Raw genomic sequence first — 14398 nt, forward strand, 5'->3', positions numbered from 1 at the left:
TTTTCCCCCTGCTTTTTTTCCGGCAGTGACAGCCAAAAGCCTAAAAAGCCTCCCCTGTGACACACTCATGTTCCTACCTACTCTCCACCCTTTCATCCTCGAGTCATGTTGCTTCTGGACCAAAGAAATGCATATTTGAACGCTTACCAACCATTTGCTTCTCCAGAATATTTCTCTGTCTCTGCAGCAACTCCTACCACCCCAAACACACGCACACACCACACACACACCCACACACACACAACCTCCTCCTGCACCATTACCCCTCTGCATATGCAACGGAACCCCAAATTATGGTCAGCCGCTTGTGAAGTTAGTTTTGCTTGGGAAAACCAAGCTGCCATCTTTAATATCATAATGTTACCAAATTATATGGTTCTAATTGAGAACTGTTTGATCACACGTTCTGGCATCTGGAAAGCTAGCGTGTGACCTTAACAGGCTTTTTTTTTTCCATCTCAAAAGTATGACCTTTGCTTCTGAACCAGCATAAATTAAGTAAACCACTTTACACCAGGGAGAGACCTTCGCCACCAGTCACACCCTGCATGAAGCCAACACCAACAACTCACTGTGAATATCTGTGATGTAGGTCTGGAGCATTTGCACAGAAGACGGCTGCATGTCAAGGCAAACCCAGCAGCAGCAGCACAGCAGTAAAGATGAGAGTGAAGATCAGCATCGAAACTGCAGAGAGTGTACAAGATGGGTCAGTTGACAGATTTCTCTTTGGGACGGTGTATGAACTAATAATTGGCTGAATGATAAATTCTTATTCTTCTCTTATGTTTAACTAACTCTTTCAACTGTTTATCCACTATTGTTTATCCTTCAGCTTTAGGTTGACTTTTACTAGCTACTAATCTTAACTGTTTGGGTACATACAGGTTACTTGGGTGCAGGTTTGGGAGTCACTGATCGAGTCCACTATAAGATCTTATGATTTTCCTCTCAGATGTATCCAACAGAACATTTCCCACAAACTCACTGTGACAAGTATTATTTTAACAGGTGTTTAATAAAGTTTAACATTCTTGGGCTGCAACTGCAGTAAAAGCAATTAGCCCCTGACACTTTAAAACCCCAACGTCTTTTCCACAAATCAGCATTTGAATCTTGAATGCAGCACCCTCAGCAACACAGTAGCAGCCAAAGTGTTTTTTTGTTGCTAATATGCTCCTTATGGTAAAGAATTACATACTGTAAATCACCCATATGCACGGCCCACCGTCCTTTCATGCCTCTGTTTGTTGAAATTGGCCCACAGCACCAGTCCGGCATGAATCTAGCAGCCTCATTACAGCCATGCAAAAGCCCATTACTCTGCTCTGCCCACAGGGAATAACACCTTTTTCTTCATTAACCAGCGAATAAGAGCTGTTACCCACAGTTTCCATTTCTCTGTACTGTACAACCTGATGCAAAATAACTTGCCACTCACTCAGTCGAGTAATTTTCCCCTTTTACACATTTTGTCCTCAAGCACAATACCTAAGCAAGATAGTTATTTATTTTTAGAACATTTACTGCCATGATTACAGCATTTTTCCTGGTAACACTTGCCCATAATAACTCTCTCTGACCGATCCCCAAGCAGTTCAACTGTTAGCTGGCTGTGTCAACCATGAATTCCTCCTTTCTCACCTTGCTTTAGCTCAAACACAGTCTCTTCCTTATACGCAGTCAGCCAGATGTTTAGGCTGGAAGTTCGCCACAGAGGAGGCCTCAGTGGTATGCATGGTTGTTATTTATCTAAATTGTATTTTTCTCTTTAACAGCATTTTTTTCAACGTTTCTCTGCTCTCAGGGGTGGTTTACTTTAGCCCCAAAGCGGGAGGTGCAGAGAGGAAAGGCTTTGCCAGCATACCCACAATTCACCAGTGGCTGATGGAGCTGATGAAGTTGAAGTTGACAGCTGCATAAATCACTAGCTCATGGTGCTAATAGGTGGCAGTATAAAATCAAGCGCGGACCACCCATGCTGTGGGGCAGGAATAGGAGCATCAAGTCATATCTACCGTGCAGCACTGTACAGCCATCTGAAACACTTAACCCCCCTCTAGCCGCCCAGCCTGTTCCAGTCCAAGGGGCTCTCTTAGCAACACAGGAAAGGCCCGTCTGGCATCCACAGTGCAGTGATTCATATTTGGCACTTTCATAAAGGTTCCAAGCTGCTGGAGTTTTTTCGGGCCTATTGTCAAGCGCTTCACTCCTCAATCGCCCTTTCGGAAAAACCTATAAACATTTCAAGGCCAATAACTGAACAGGAGCCTGTGCTTTTTCCTCTTCCATATGAAGATCTCAGCACGTCGTACGATACGTTTTTTTTTGTTTTTCCTCCTCACAGTGAGGAGAAGGGGCTGTGCACTCACCATTGCCCTGATCTTTTTCTGTGTGCTGTATTTCCACATGTGAATGGAGAGGTGCTTGAGCTCATTCAAAGGAGCTGCAAAGAGAGGTGTGAAGGTGGCTGTTTGCTGGGCCTCTTCTTTTGTGAGAGGGGAGATAAAACACAAGCAGAGCATGAGGGGCGGACCCTCACCGCACAAAGCAGAGCATATTGCTCAACAACAAGGCCTGGATCCCTGGGTTTAGCACAACAAAACTCCACCTCGAGTGAAGGGCCCCTGTGCCATCGGGTTTGACCATGCATGTGGAGACTGAATGTAGACCCCCTCCCTCCCCCATGTTTTCACCATGTTTTTGAGCATGTCTGAGCTTTTGTTATGTCCCATGACTATCTCATATGATGAGTGTGCTTCAAAGTTCCCAGGAGTACAAAGGTATCATAATAAACACAAATCAATTAGAATATCAGCTGGTTTATTCTTCAACAGGGTTTTCATTTAATTCTGTATTTTTGATCTCTACATTAAGCACAGCTGGCATTGAAACTGGTCTCATTATTGTTTTATAAGAGGTGGTAGGTGGTTTGACAGCATTTGTTTTTGTTTATGACATATTTCATAAGCATAAACCTGCATTAGCTGATTGTTTGACCACTTGGGGGCAGTGTAAACAAGCTGTGAACACAGTTTATATAAACTTAAATAGTTGCTTATTTTCACATCCAGCAGATATGGAGCAACATTAGCATTGATTTGAAGTTCTTCCCATCTGGTGAACTTAAATTGAACATTTCCTCTCTTTTAGCTCTGTCTTTGGTCCCCACCAGCTCCTGAATCTGGCCCTTCAGCTGCTAGATGTTTTGCTATGTTCACCGGCTATTTGCTAACTTTGTCTGCTTATCGGTGATGGGTAGTAGAGTTCAGAGTTTTGTCACTGATAAAAGTTAAAAGTCGCTGCTGAAAAATAAAGTCGACGAAAGCAGTGGGTGTGAACCAAAACATTAAATTGTAGGCCGGAAAAAAAGAAAAGAATGGCAGAGCTGGGTGGTAAACCCTTCTTTACCAAAAGTTCTTGGTGTATTATGACCCTTTACGTTTATTGTTAGGTGGCGACCTCTAGTGGTCGTAGTAATCATGATGGAAACAAAGGAGGAATTCAGGGGTGGATGGACAGCTCCAACAAACGAAGGACTAAAGTCTGAGGCTGTCACTTTGGGCTCTGGGAGACTGTGACACAGATTTCCTTTCCCATTTTTTAACATTTTATAGACCAAAATAACAATCGATTAATCAAGAACAGGACTGGCAGATTAATCGCTAATGAGAACGATCGTTTGTTGCAGCCCCAGATGCGTGGTTCATCTTTATATGAGTTTTGCAGTTTAAAGGGTTTCAATCTTTTCATTATTATTCACAAACCCCCTGCAGAGAGCATCAATAATGAACTGATGAGAAAAAAACAAAACAAAGCCAGCATCACACCACCCTTGGCCACCAGTTTTCGACTCATTAAGGGTTTTTCCTCAGTTCATTTAGGTGTGAGAAAAGCTCACGCCTGCCAAACCACACAGCCAAATTAGACGCGAGAATCTGAATCAACTGAAGGACAAACTAATCACAACTGGAATTCACTTCACAGCAGCAACATTTTTGAGCCTGAAAAGCATCCCCTCCTGCCCGCTGACACGTCTTCTGTCTTTACTGACCGTCCACCTCTGCCGAAAACCTCTGGCTCTGATGCACTTAAGCTGCTACAAGGTGTCCTTTACAGCCTATAAATGGCTTGAGGTCATCTCTCATTAAACTAGAGTCTGCAACAAAATGACTCCTGGCTGTGTTTGCCCCAGACGATAAAGCCTGAGTGTTTATGGCAGCTACCTGTACTCCACTCTCACTCTCTTCCCCAGGTGGGCTGACGTAGGGAAAATAAAATAAATGATGGCGATGTTTGTCACGTCGCAGGAGGATAAGCCTGATCTGGGGTTGATGTTAATGTCGGCAAAAGACGTTGAGTCATTTGTCAAAGTTGCAACTGTTGTAAAAGTGCACTTTGCTTGAATAATTAGCGTGAAGTTCTCTTTTTCCATGGGTAATTTGCAATTTATGTAAGTATGTGAATAAGTATAATTGGATTCTTTGTTTGATTATAGAAATGCTCTTTTTTTTTTTTTTTTTTGGTAGAAGCCTCTTTCCCTGGGTCAGATTTCTGTGTGTATATATATATATTTAAAAAAAAAATCAACATTCATGTGGGAGTCTTACAGTGGTGTTCTTTGTTGTTTCTCGACTCATCGTAGAATAAGTATGACTGACGTTGACCATGTGAATTACCTGATGTGTCACTGTGGACAAGCAGCGGTTTGTGGTGTGTGAGTTCTTACAGAGGAGAGGCTGAGCCGGCCTGTTAGGCTGACCAGTGACTGCAGCTTAGTGTAAATGGCACAAAGTGGTTAGTGTAGTCTATCTATCGACCAGTAGGTATGTGTTATGTGTTATGTAGCATGCAATCGACACACACTGATGATGTGTTCACTAAACTGTTCTCATTTTTAAAGCCAGTTTTGAATTTCATTCAGTTGTTGGCTTAAAAACTTAACCCATATGCAATTTGCACGTTGTTTTTTTATGGGATTTCTACAGAAGACCTAAAGCTGACTGAAAAGGTGACAGAATAGGGTTGAAGGTTTTCCAGCAATTTTAAAATGATTGCTTCCAGGGATTAGAGATGTTACTCTTTCCTGGGAAAAGCCTTTGTTTGCCAGAGTAAAGTTTGAGTATAAATGCAGAACTGTGGATAATTAATCATTAAATGGTGCACTCTAATTTGGGGATGTCCTGCATGTCTGATTAATTAAACTAGTTGTTTAATACGTGCAAAGTTTCTGTTAAAGTATTTTCCAATATATTTACAATAAAGTCATGGCAGTGGTTTAGTGTGCTCGGGTATGTTGCTGCTGACGGGATCGCACCTGAGGCTCTGCCCTTACAGAGCCGTCTCTGTAACACAACACACACCTGCTTGTATTTCCATTTCCACTGTTGGCAAAATATTGAGTTGCTCCACTTAAATAAATTATTTTGGTTTGAGTAATTTTCAGCCTTTAAATTAATAAAATGCTGCTAATTGCCCTGCAGTCAACAGGACGTCTCGCTGTAATGCTGCTTGACGTGACGTCCCACCCAGGAATGACATCATGCCATGAAGAAATGTGACTTCATCCAGAACGCTGAGCAATGAACCTATCAGCTGCCAGTGACTCTGGGCCTGTTTTTAAATGTTGTCATGGGAGAGGTGACTGCACTCACAAGAGCCAAACAAAAGGACCTTTTGTCCCTCTGTCCACATCTGTCCGGAATCGCCTCCCTTAATTACCAAGGTTAGTTTTTGGAATTGGCAGCATAAATATCAAACTGTCAGACTCTGTCTGTTGGCAACACCTTCCTACGTGAGTCACTGACTGCAGAGTTCGAAGGAAAACAACACTCTCTTTCTCTCTGCAGAGCTGGTCAGTGGAGGAGAGAACACCTTCACATTCATTCTTCCCTCTGCCTGTTGGAGAACCATCGATTAGACTTTTGTACATTTTTATATAGGATTTTTCTTTGCTGTCATTTAAACCAGCACAGCCAAAAAATGTTCTTTATCCTACTGTACGGTTTCTGTATGGATTAAACAATGAGATGTGACACGTTATTTAGTGAGCTTCTGATGTGCTGGTAGCTGGATTTTGCTATGATCTGACTATAACTCGACCAATCCTGGATTTTTGAGGCCGATACTGATATTGATACAGATACCAATGTATCTGCAATAATCTATTATGGGCCTCGCTGTACCTCTGACAGAGCCAGACTAAGAATTACAACCGCTTTCAGTCTTTATGCTAAGCTAACCGGCTGCTAACTGCTTCTCATCTAACTCTTTGCAAAAAAGCAAAAAAGCATATTTCCCAAAAACATTTCCGTCCTTGCTGCAGTCGCGTCAGTTTGATGATCTTGAGCACCTTTCAATCGCACAATGATGTTTTCTTTGCTGCCTTTTAACGTGAAACACTCAATTAGGCTTAATCATTTTCTACACAAAGCCTGGGATCGTGGCTGAGGAAATGTTCTGCCTGCAAATCTATCACCAACGATCTTTTCAGATGTGCATGATACCTTGAGACGAAGGAATACAGCTGTATTGATGGGCATAAAACCTAAACAAACTACGCTGACAAGACGGAGAGCTGTGCAAACAGAAGATTAGAGGGGAGATGAAAGAGAGAGGAAGCCGGTTCAGTCAGTCGTTGCCAGCAGCCTGTGGCTTTTTGCTTCTGTATCCAATGGAGTGTTTTGAAACATGAACTTATTGGAATCCAAAATCTGAATTAAAAAAAAAATGCTTGCATGTTTTTTTTGTGTGTTTGCATGTGTGTTCATGCATGTTAAGAGTAGTAGAAGGAGAGAACTATTTATTATCATTTTGTAATTGCTTAAGCTTTCTTCCGCAGGGGGGAGGAGCGGCTGGGTTATGTTAGGTCTTCATCATGATTAAAAAATGACAAGCAAACAATCAGAGCTGAAACCAGCAGTCACTTAACTGATTGGTCCAAACAAGTCCTCAACATGAAGCCACAAAATGCATCGTTTGCTATTGTTTGCTGGTTGAGGAAATGGTAAAAATACCACTGCACTCATCGCCATCAAGGGGGGCTGGGGGGGCCACCCTGATACAATTGCTGTGGACATTTCTTATGGGGCTGGGAGGAAATGATATGATTTGGCAAAAAAGCATAATAATAACTTTATAGATTATTATATGTAGTTATGCGAACATTTTCTCAACACAACCCAAAAATATACTGATTTACTGGTTGTATAAAACAAGCAACTGAAGACATTCATCCGGACAATCAAGAAAACAATCAGTAACAAAACTTTTTCAAAAATGGTAATAGGCAAATAGAAAAATTGGGAATGAGACGTGTGATTAATGGGAAAATAGAAGCAGGCTTGCAGGCGACACTTGCACAGTGCTCTATATTGTACGTTGTGCTTATCTGTGTGCGTGCCTCCTCTTCCCATGATTTGGAGGCATGAAAGGACACATAGTGAGCTCTCCTGATAGCTCCTCCTCTTCAGTGAGGCAACAAAAGTGCCCATCATGTTGTTTGGTTAGTTTCGCTGTAACCCCCACATCCACCGCTTCATCACACAGCAGCCAAACACAAACGAACAAACGCTGTCAGGCAGAGTCGGTTGCTAAACAACCAAGGTAGGCATCCTTGGAGATTAGCACCGTTGCCCTGGGTCTTTAGGACCCCTAGCTGTGCCGAGGGCTGGCCACGTCCTGCCTGTGGAGAAGTGTGACAGAGAGACCTGACAGCTCTGCTGCCTTGCCCAAGGACACGCTGTCACTGAGGCATAATAAGAGCGGACTGAGTGATCCCCGGACATCAACAACACCACGGCCCCCGCTGGACGATTAGAAAGAGCCTCCCAACAAAGAGGCGGCCAACAAAAGGCCCATGTTAAATTAGGCATTTAATTCAACACTCGGTCACGAGGGCAAAGTAATCAGAGGGAAATCGTAAAAACATATTAAAAAGGACAAGGAGACAGTGTCCAATCAGCCCACAGGAATGACTTCTGGTCAAGTGAAGAAATCCTGAACACAAACTACAGAGGAAAAAAAACACTGCATGATGAAACTATATTTGGAGCTTGATAAAAAAGGATAATATTGAGCAACAGTGGAAAATAAATACTCTAACCACCAAATCTGATCTGAAGTCCAAACACAGCTATGAGGAGACGACGGGCTGCATCTCAGGCTTAAAATTAGTCCTGAGCACAGCAGAGGGTGAGGCTGGATTTTAGATTTATAGATTTCTGTGCTGTTTGTTTGTGTTGTTTCCACAGTGTAGAATAACAGTGCAGGCCACAATGGCCAGCAGGAGACCAGACTGTGCCTGACGGGGATCGTACTGTCAACTCCTCTGTGGCGCTCAACGTTTAACATAAAAAATGTAAAACTGGGACACAAGCTGCACTCTGTAGCTCCACTGGGAGCATAGGTCTGTTCCTGGTAACCTGTTGAAACTTGTAATCTTCTGAAGTGTGTCACATTACACAGTGACACTCCAGTATGCCAGGGCTGGTCTGTGCCTCAGTGTCAGGGCTTAGAGTTGAGGGCCCAACGCCTCAGTAATAAAAACATAATATATGACAGAGGTTTGAAAAAATGACATCAATGAAGTCATCTGGCATGCACCCGTTTCCTCAAATCACAGCCTTACAGTGCTCGTTTTGAAAACTCTGAATTTGCAGTTGTTGTTATTTTATGATTTAATTACAAGTGCAAAGCTTTGAGGTACTGCATGGGGTTAAAGGAGAGCTGCTCTCTCAGCGCTTGTTCAGCAGAGGATAATTATAGGGAGGCAAAACCTCGTCAGAGTCAGAGGAATTCACTCTGATTTATTCAAGAGTGAAAGGATTCCTTGTAAGCCTTAAATAAATTTTAATTGCTGTAAGCCGTCGAACACAAGAGGACCTCCTCCTCCTCCCCCTGAACCCCTGTGAGTTGGGATCTTTGATTAGCTTACAAAAAAAAGGACTGAAGGGGGCATTAAGGACGCCACAGGGGTCCCCATGCGAAATACTTCATCATTCAGAGTTAAGGAGTTTTGATTCGATGCAAAACATGTACCACCTGCACAAAGTCACACACCTACACTGCAGCACAGCAGCTCACTTACATAACAACGTGCTGATTTGTCAAAAAAAAAAAAAAAAAACTGATGTCATGTTTCAGAAAATGTTTTATAGATGTAACAGAAAGGCAAATCTGATTTTATTGACGAAGCAGAGCGTAATGAGAGCAAACTTCTACGTGTTGAGTTTAAACACAAAGGTAAACTGATAAGAAGACAAAACCTAATTGACACACTTTGGAATGTGTGTTTCCGATATCCCTGGGCAAAACAGCCTCCTGCCCTCATGTCTCACTTGTCAAGTCATGTTTTGGTATTTATTGGTTTGATCCTTCAGATTTGGTCCTCTGTTATTTTTTTCCCTCTTTGAACACCTAACGCTTATGTGTATGTGCATCGCTGCCTTCATGCATTAATGTGGCATTTTACTGCTCACTGCTGAAGTCACATATCTTCACTGTAGTATCCTTTCATGTATGTGTGATTGATCTGAAAAATAATGTGACATTTCTGATGTTTCTGACAAATGATGAGTTCCCTGTTATCCTTGTTTTTAGCAGTCACTGCAGTTTCTCTCATGCTAAACAGAAGAAAAATGCATCATTTAGCTGAGACTCGTCCCCAGGGAGGAGATGCTGTGTGTGGAACATTGATTATGCTGTGCTTCATCTTGCTTAAAACTGTGAAAATGCATCATTACCTCAAGTAAGTAAAGTTGTAGAGCTGTTTGAAAACTATAAAAATCTGTGAAAAGGAGGCAAACAAGGTCCTTAAATTTTCCTGAAAATGTAAAACCAGGAAGTCTGAGAGGTTGTCTTAAGAGTGCTGCAATGTCGGAATTCCTCAAAGTCAGTGACAATCATACAAAATGTGCATGGAAGAGGGACAGACTGAAGCAGCTTCCCCTGTTTTCATCGTGAGGTTAAGTAGCAAGCACTTCGGGGACGCCCCTGCCCTTCTGCATGTGTGTGCCCTGCAGAAATGGGCCAGTAAAAGATTTAAATGAACACTAGACAGGTGTCAGCAGTCTTTTAGGAAAGACAAATCTGTCCACGGCATTCGATACTTTCCCTGCAAAGCACAAAAGGAAACTGTCTGGGCGGACAGAGAGGTGGATAGAGATGGATGGATGGAGAAAGACAGGGAGTGGCTACGTACAGGATACTTTCTCTTTCCCCGTCTCGTTTATTCTCCATGTCTGCTTGTAGGGAGAGTTTGGGGATGTGCCTTTGAGAAGATCAATCTTACTTTTCAGTGTTATGAAACATTACTGTAAAAGGAGCAGTGTTTTATAGCTACAACCATATGTTTGGCAAGAAACAAACTCATGCACCACCTATAATAACAAAAAAACTTAAACACTGACTGAAAGACACAAGTTGTGGAGAAACTTTATGTCTGAAAGTAACGCCCTTTTTTTCTGGTTCGACCAGAGTTTTTAAGACCCCTGCACAAGTTGAAGCCTGTTGCTTGGTGCTCAGGCCCCGAGGAGTGAAATGGGACGATAATTGAGCTGCAAGGAATGGAGGGAGGGAGTCACGTTCCCACAGCGAGTCCAAAACAAAACTCCAGCTAATTCTCCTCACTTTTCAACCGTCTCCCGCTGCGGACATTTATGGATTGAATCCAAGAGAGTTTGGGGAGAACTTTGTCCAAATCTAAAGTACAGTCATTTGATGTTTCCTGCGTTTTCCACAAGAAAGGAACAGCCTAAAGTTCATGCATATTGGGTCTGGATGATAGCCACTGAGATTAAAATTGCTGTCTGCATACACTACACTGTCCTACATAAGCAGTTTCAGCTTTCTCCATTTTAGCTAGCCGTAACGTTTCTACACAGTTTGCAGAAACCTACAATGCCAACACTTATTCTGGTGGTTGGCCTGTTTGCAGGCAAGAGCTTGGGAAAAATTTAGCTTTAGCTTTAGCTGAAGCTAGTTGTGGCTAAGTAATCCAGGATGGACAGAACTGTCCTCTGGGCCCCAAAATGAGTTAAAGGTCATTAGTCATGTCTGGATTTGACACACATATGACAGACAAGGCCTTCAATTTAGTGAGGAAAAGTCAAATTGAAACTGTGACCTTTGCTGGTCAAGGTGGGGCGACCTCAGTGATGATGAGCTTTGAGGCTTCAGCGGTGCTGGCTGATTGATCTGAGCCTGTCAAAGGTCTTGAGGCAGCTTCTTGTGGTCTTCAGCAGCTCTGATGCCTCAGCAGTTTGTCTCAAACACACAGCTCATTCTGCAGCAGCTGCTCCGTCCTGCAGGGTCACAACCTGCACTGGACAGGAAAGACCCTGCAGGCTCTTCAGCACTCAGCGGCAAAGACTGTCTGCATCTGACTGAACGCTATCTTTCTCTCGATCTCTTCCATTTCCTCCTCAGCTCTTTCATGTAGATTAAAACGCTGGTGTGTGTTTGTACGGCACATATCTGCATGTTTTAAGAAGGAACTGACCTGATTTTTAACATTAGGAATGATATGCTAGTTTACTGTGGAAATACTATACTACTAAATATAATACTACTAAATATATATAAATAATTCTGAAATCTGAAATATTATACAACAAGTAGATAACAGAATTAAAATAGTTGCTGATTAATTTTCTGTCTATTAATTGTTTTAGTGCATTCTGCAAAACTGTTTTTATTTAATTCATTATCTGGAATTTTTACATATATAAGCTTTTACATTTTTAAAATGTTAAATTTTGGTTTGTATTACTTTTTAGTTGATTTGTTTTTTAGCAAGGCAAACTGCATTTGCAAATCGACAGGGTCAAATTCCTTGGACCTGATCAGTGAGCACCACCAGAAAAAGTTATTATTCAGAGATGCAAATTTGCTTTAATCAGAATTTTCCGATGCACTCAGTATTGGTCATGAAAATAACCACAGGTTCAGCAGAACTTTGGGCTCAGCGCAGCATTCCTCATGAGATGTTCAAGGACGTGGCAGCAGAAGAAAAGAGGAAACCAAGAGGAAGAGCAAACCCCAGGCGTCTCTGCGGAAAGCCTTAACCTGCCTCTGGCTTGATCCCCTCCACAAAGGGGAGCTTTGATGGGCTGATGCGCCGGCTTGTAATGAATATCACAGACAACATCTTCACACCTCCTCCTACGCACCGCTGGAATTACACAATGACTATGTCAACAGATGCTTTGTGGTATTAAGGCAGTTCTGACGGAAGTGTGTCCTTCCTCATATATACACAGCACATGCGTAAGCTCTTATAGATACACAAACAAACAGAAAAGGAGACAGCGTGTTCTTGTAAAAACATGAAAACATTTACAGGCACTTTTCACTCCATACAGACAAGTGTCTATATGTGCTCTTGCCTCTGCAGGCAAAAAGACCAGTATTTCTTCAGTTTCAATATACACTGAGGCTGCCTGCCTTGCTGCTTGCTTTTCTTTGCAGCTGTAATTGCAGATGTTTGATTGATGCACCTCATTTTATTCTGAGATGACAGAGCAATCATCCTCCCCTCCCTTCCTTCTAGGCTCACATGAGGCTTCTTAATGGCCGTGGTATGTTTCAAGCCTTCAGGATGGCACGAGTGCTGCTACTCATTATCCCAGGCAGCTGTTACGGCAAGGATAACCTCAGATCTCAGTGGTCTGTCAGACAGGGCAGCTTCTTAAAACTTGACGTCTTCATTAACACTGAGCAGTGCAGGTAACAGCCAGGTCACACTCCTCCACCAGCACTTGTTATGGCTCTTACGGGGCTTTTTGCATATATTCAAAATGTGACTGTGAATGTGGCTGTGGATGTTTTCTGTCATTTCAGTAGCTACTTTCTTGTTTTTAGTTTTAGATATGGCAGTTTTTGTCATTGTAAAATGAAGAATTCCACAACACATCTGCAGTTCAACAGAGAAGAAATAGGTTTTTGCATTTTTGCAGAACAATGTCATCACTTCATCATTTTATCCTATGAGAAAAATGTGTGGTCCCAATGACCTCTGACATGGTATGCGCATTTGTAGAGCACATTATTCTTGCTATGATGGCAGGCTATTCGACCCACCTTTCACGTCTTACATGTCTTATGAACTAAATCGTTTAGGTGCATACAGTGTGATTACAGAAATCTTGAATTCAAATCTGGTGGAGGACATTTGTTGCACCCTTTTTGGTCTCTCCCACCTTTCCTCATCTCCACTCACTGTCAAATGTAAAATAAAGCAAATACACACAAAAGAGTAGCAACACATAATAATGCATTTTATAACTGCACATCTTATCCTCCCAGAAGGACCTTAGGCAATCTCCTGTTTTAACAAAAGCAACTTGTTCCGTGAGAGGCACAATTAAAGAGTGGGAGGCAGGAAGATTACACACAGGCTTTATAGGCACCTCCAAATGACTCAAGAGCAGACTATTCACCAGCTGGTAAAATTATCCACCATTGTCACGAAACATTCAAAGCCAATCTTTCCCAGTAACGCACCCACCTCTCACCCCTTCCTGTCGGGATACCTCTGCGGGGGTTATATAAAGTCGAAGGGAGATTGAAAATAGTTCTGACATTTGGGCAAAGTGAAAAAGGCGGTCAGTCTGGCTGCTGTCAGAATAGATAAAGCCACAACAGTCTTCAAAAGTCAGAAACATCAAGCGCCATAGATTAGTGCGAAGGAATTGGGTAATAACTTTAACACATGACATCTTACCACTTTCCATCACATATGCAACTTCAAAGGGGGGAATATGGTATTTATTGATGGGCCCATAATTCAGTTCTCCTCTAAAGCAGGTCAGATTTCACTGGACAGGGCAGGGAGAATAGAAACCAGATGATTCGAGGCCTGCGCCCCAACTCGGACTGAGCTTTCACTTTAGGCTAGCAGGTTGCCGGGTCGAATCCTGACAGGGGAGAGCCCCATCCTGTCCGGATCATGGGGCAGAGAGAGAAAACAACATCTAGAACAATCATTCCCAACATCAAGGAAACCTTCATCAGCACATCGGTCAGTGTGTTCATTTCAATTGATTTTAAAGTGGATGTCAAACAACACCTCATAAAGGTGGATGACGATACAACTGTTAGTGTTTAGGCCAGTTTTGTCAACTTTTTTAAATTCCCATTGTCACAACTTGGAGTGACAGATTATTGATGCTTCAGCCACTTATCACTTTCAGCTCTTTCAACTGTTAATCCACTGTAGCTAATTATCTAAAATGTTAAAAAAAAAGGTGTTTATCTAGCTATTTAAATCATTGTACATCAATCGCTTTTTCTAACCTGCTAGTTTTCATGTACTTTCATTTGCAGAAGGTGGCTTTAAAGGTATTACACCACACTTACTATTACTTTTACTATTAAAACTTACACTGGGGGTGTGTAC

Source organism: Chaetodon trifascialis, chromosome 6 (assembly GCF_039877785.1).
Source record: "Chaetodon trifascialis isolate fChaTrf1 chromosome 6, fChaTrf1.hap1, whole genome shotgun sequence".
NCBI lineage: Eukaryota > Metazoa > Chordata > Actinopteri > Chaetodontiformes > Chaetodontidae > Chaetodon > Chaetodon trifascialis.